Below are 5,901 nucleotides of genomic sequence, written 5' to 3'. Positions count from 1 at the left end.
TGTAGGGCACTCACCATGTTGGATTGGAGAGAAAGAGAGCACGAGGACGTTGATTTAGCCGCAATTAATCATCAACCTTCCATTGATGCCCTAAAAGCATGCGGACTATATAAATACTGGGCCATACCTGGCCTGAGGGCTCAGGTGAGATTCTTGGAGTGGCTAGTTGAGAGATGGAACATTCATGAGCAATGCTTTTACATCGGAGGGCACCAGCTCGAGATAGAGCCCTATGACATATACTTTCTCACAGGCTTGCCAAATAGGGGCGAGCAACTCAATCTAGCCGGGACTAGGCCGGGTGGCCAATCCCTTGCTAGTCTCCGGGCAGATTGGTGCACACCCAATGCACACCATGCGAAAGGCATAGAAATCAAACACATCTCTCTGCGTGAACTCAAGGTTATAGCTTTCACGGTTACCAGAATTTGCGGTGCAACGGCTTTACATATTGCCACCGGGTCCCAAATGCGGATGGCGATTGACTGTTTCCAAGGCACCATTTTCAACTGGTGTGATGCTGTGTCGACCAATATGAAGGGCCAACTGACTAGGGCAAAGAACGGACAACTGAAGACCTTTGGATATGGGCCTCTAGTTGTGAGCTTTGCCTTAGAGAGAGTTCCGATGTTGATCCCTCAGCAACTCACTGTTGAAATTTTGGGTCCTCGGGAGCCAAAGCTGATACGATGGGTTACGGTGATGGCCCGGCATCCTGACGAGGGCACGGCGGTTGTTCGATTCCCTGATAGTTATTTTCACTGGTTAGAGGACCAGGTTTTTTCGATCCAGGACTTTCCGTATGCCGGAGTAGATTTTCGAGGTGATCCGGACATGGTTCTTCCACAGGGAGAACAATGGGACGACAGAGGTACTTTATTTTTCACAAGTTTTCAAATTATATATTTTTTTGTTTTTTATATATATCGTCTCAAAACTGACAGTAAAAATTTTCAAAATGCAGATGTTGGTCCACGGCGCCCAGCCAACCTCCGGCCTTTTGAGAGGAGACATCCAGTTGCACCGGTACCGGCTCCACAGGATGCGGCTGCAGAGTCACTAGCTGAGTTGGAGCAGGATCTAGAGCGTCTGACGGTGGATATACCTGAGACTACCATAGATGATATTCCTATCAGACTTCAGCGCTATGTAGTCGCAGTCCCTGGGCCGTTTAGGAGATTTTTGTGTAAAGTAGCCCGTGCAGTGGTGTCGTATAGGGAGCACCACCAGTGATTGACTAGTCACTTTTGTAGACACATATGACATTTTTGGCTTTTTGTACTTATCATTTTGCCGATCATAAGGTGTTTTTCAACCTATGATCGAAGACGATGTATATTTTTTGACACACTCCTATCTATATATATATCACTATTACCGGCTTATCTTGTTTAACATATGTGATGAAATGTTTTTAAATTTACTTGCATGATTATCGTAAATGTCTGTCCAACATTCGAGAAGCAATTGCATCTGCTAATGTATTTAAAGACCTTGGAATATGCTGATATTCAATGTAATCAAATTCACGTTCCAAGAGATGCACTCTCAAAAACAACCTTAATAACACAGGATTTCTAATGGCATATACTCTATTAAGCTGTAATACAACAAGTTCAGAATCTAACCTCACTATCAAACGTCGAATTCCAAATGAAATAGATTCGGATAATAATTCAACCACTGCACTGTATTCTGCAATGTTGTTCGTTGTTTGACCGAGGCTTACCCCATGCATAGAAACTAACTCGTCAGAGGGCGAATAGATAACCCAAGCTGCGGAAGAGATATTCCGTGTACTACGACAAGCACCATCAGCAAATCCGATGTATGTTTGGAGAGGCGTCGACATCTGCAATATCAAGAGTAAAACCAAGATAAGCCAGAATAACGACAAAAAACACACTCTCTAAGCTAAGTACACTAACCAAACTAACAAACACACTAGCTAGAAAGAAAACCTAACCTAACTAAAAATTCTCCATACCCACCATTTAAGCATAATACCTCTTTAAGTAAAGTCCATTTCTGGGTTTACCCAAAGAGTCCCCATCAAAATCTACTAGCTCATAAGCCCCTTTTGCTAGCTTTCGCTTTACAATGTAGGGTCCATGCCACATGGGAACGAATTTTCCAGCACCTAGCTTATCATTAGCTTGATCATATAATAGCACTAGGTCTCCTTCTGAAAAACTTCGAGGGGTCACATCTCTATCATATTGAGCTTTCATTCGCTTCGCGTGAGTCTCGATTGCCAATGCAGCATCACGTCGAGTCTCATCTAATTTAGCTAAGTATAATAAACGTTCCTCCTCTTCGGAAGTAGCTGGAAGTAATTCGACAGCCATTTGAAGTGATGGGATTTCGCATTCAATGGGTAACACAGCTTCCAATCCATAAACTAGCTGGAAAGGAGTGAACCCTGTTGAAGTTTTCACTGAGGTTCGGTATGCCCATAGCGCTGAAAATAACATGTTGTGCCAATTCGACCGATGAATACCAATGGTTCGTCGGATCATGATAACCAGAACTTTGTTGATAGATTCAACCAAACCGTTGGCTTGTGGATAATAAGGAGTAGAGCTATCGTGGCGCAAACCAAGCTGGCTTGTAAGCTCAGTCATCATGATGTTTCGAAAATGGCTCCCATGGTCAGTAATGATTGCTTGTGGGACACCAAACCTAGTTATAATATGATTGAATACGAAAACTGCAGCTGTTTTGCCGCTTGCGTCGAATGTAGGCATCGCCTCGGCCCATTTAGTAAAATAATCAACCGCGAGGATTATATACGCATGCCCCCCGGCCGAGTGAGGGTTACAAGTAATAAAATCGATGCCCCATTTGGCGAATGGACCAATGGCAATTATAGGGTGGAGAAGAGCAGGTGGTGCGCGCATCTTGCGATCAAACACTTGACAGTTGTGGCACTTCCGGACTGCAATGATACAATCTTTAAACATAGACGGCCAGAAATAGCCAGCGCGTAACACCTTCTGAGCTGTGGCATACCCAGACATATGACCGCCACATGCTCCAGAGTGACAATCATTCAAAACCCTCTCAACCTCTTCGTGAGTTAAGCAACGTCGAAAAACTAAGTCTGCCCCCCGGCGATAAAGTGTATCTCCAATAATTTTGTATTGTTGGGATTGAAACCGAATTTTTCGACGTTCCGCCTTTGAAGCTTCAGGCCGAAAGGTTTGGGTTTGGAGATAGATGATTATATCCCCGTACCACGGATCTAAAGTACTGATAAGAAACAAAGATTCGTCCGCAATGGACTCCTCTGCCACAGTCTCTGTGTCAGCACGAGGGAAATCACACATCAATTCCGCAAAAACCAAGGATTTCTTAGACTTGGACTTCTCGAACTCCAAGTCGAACTCTTGCAGGATAACGATCCATTTAGAGTACTTGCCCCCTAGCAGTTGTTTTGTCAAAATATAAATCATAGGGTTGCAATCCGAAATAACTGTAGTTTTACGGAGAAGAATGTAGTGACGAAAACGCTGGACAGCTTGAACGGCTGCCAGGGCCAATTTCTCCACATGCGAATATTTTAGCTCAGTGGGATTTAAGGTCCTGCTAAGATAATATATCACATGTTCTGCTCCGAATTCATCTTCTTGAACTAACACCATTCCAATGGTGGAATGCGAAGCTGCGAGGTATAAGAAGTAGTCCTGGTTGTAGTTGGGAGGATGCAACAACGGTGCATGGGTCAACGCGTGTTTAAGTGCATCAAAAGATTGTTGGGAAATCTCGTCCCAAAAGAATTGAGCGTTCTGTTTCAACAACCGTGTAAAACCTTTAGTGACCTCGGCGTAGTTTGGAATGAATCGGCGTAAAAAGTTTGCTTTCTCTTGCAAACTTTGGAGTTGGCGCAAACTCGAAGGAGGAGGCAATTTGATGATAGCTTCAACCTTCGAGGGATCGATGCGAATGCCGGCTTTTGAAACAACAAATCCCAGCAATCGACCTGTCTCTATACAGAAAACACATTTGTGGGGATTCAACCGAATTCGATAATGCCTACACCTCATAAAGATTGCTCGTAAGTGGACAAGGTGATCAGCTCGGTGTAAAGAATGAGCAGGCAAATCATCGAGATACGGTTGCACAATGTGCTTGATGTCATGAAATGCATAAGACATCGCCCGTTGAAAAGTGGCCCCGGCATTCTTAAGCCCAAAAGGTAATTTACAGTAAGAAAACGTCCCCCATGGACAAATGAATGTCGTTTTTGGTTGGTCGGCAGGTAGAATATTGATTTGATTATAGCCCGAAAAACCATCCATGAAGGAAAACATTTCACTTCCGGCACAATCATCAATAATTTGATCGATATAAGGCGTAGGATAGTTGTCTTTTAGACAAGCTCGATTTATATCCCTATAGTCGATACAGATTCTTATTGTTCCTTGTTTCTTGTTGATCGGAACAATATTCGATACCCAATCCATTAACGGGATCGGATAAATGAAACCTGCTTTCAACAGCTTTTCGACTTCTGCTTTAATCACAGCCGCTTTTCGAGGGTGAATCTGACGCAACCGTTGCCGGACGGGTTTAGCATCCGGGTAGGTCTTGATTTCATGAACAACAATGGCAGGGTCGATTCCCGGCATTTCCTCGTAAGACCAGGCAAACACATCGCGGAATTCTTGGAATAGGGCCTTGTAAGTTTGGATTTCATCTTCTGTACATGCGGCACCTATATGAATGTTCTCCTCAATTCCGGGCTTCACTGAAATATCAATGGGAATAGTACGAGAAATATTCCCTAAATTCAACTCTGAATCAGAATGTTTCGTTGGATTCTGAGCGTCTTTGACATATTCAGCGGTAAAGATAGATGAAAAATCATTTTCAAAAGCATCATCCTTAGGTAAAAACGAAGATCTGTGATGGAGATCTTCCCATGGTAGATCGTCTACACTTAGGATTTCGCGAAGTTGCTCGTCAGATGACACGACTTCGGGAAACACTATCCGTTCTAAGGTTGAGGTGAAAAGTGATTCTTCACTGACCACATTCATTTGGTCGATTTCGGTTGAACACGAGTCGGTAAAAGACATGACAGCTTCATAAGCAATTTCATATGTACTCAAAGGCATAGCATCACCGAATGAGTCTATCTCAGATTCAGATGGGACAATCCAAGGATCATCATAAATAATGTTTTCTGATGTAATCATATGAATTGATGCAAATGAAGGGTCTGCGTTGATTGGAGGGAAAGGAAAAGTTCCCAGTAAACCGGAATCTTTAACTAAACCTACGCCAACGTCCCTATAAGGGATTGTCGTCTTACCGACATGCTGGATACTCTCTGAAGAGGCTGGGTCAAATGAAAAGTATGTCAGCTGATCAATAGTCACGATCTTACCGTTATATGGAAACTTAATTACTCTGAAGACCGATGAAACGACCGTTGTCATAGCATATGACCAACTTCGACCCAAAAGAAGGTTGTAGTCTAGAGGGGCATCAACCACTTCCACATCCAGACTAACGGTTTTACCTTCTACCCCTATAGGCAATTCCTGTAGAATACCAAACGGACGGAACCCACGGCCATCAAAGGCCTTAAGGATGGTCGGGGATTGGTTCAACGAAGGAGAACCAAGTGATCTCCAACATTGAATCGACATAATACACGTAGAAGCTCCCTCATCAATCACAGTCCGATGAATAGGCCTGTATTTTACTATCACTGGAATTTGGAAAGCCATTTGATGGGGTAGACGCAGTGTACTATTTTCTAGATCAAAGATTATCAGGTTCGGGTCCTGAACATCAACAGCTCCGATAGCCGACAAAAGTAATTTTCGTTGTGCTGGGCATGATTGCAGCACTTCTAAAGCCGACATTGCTGAGGGTGAAACAGCTAAGTCC

The sequence above is a fragment of the Pinus tabuliformis genome, chromosome 2_2, assembly GCF_031772625.1.
Source record: "Pinus tabuliformis cultivar Carrire ecotype Pingquan chromosome 2_2, CPIR1, whole genome shotgun sequence".
NCBI classification, from domain to species: Eukaryota; Viridiplantae; Streptophyta; class Pinopsida; order Pinales; family Pinaceae; genus Pinus; species Pinus tabuliformis.
This window is presented reverse-complemented; position numbering follows the sequence as displayed.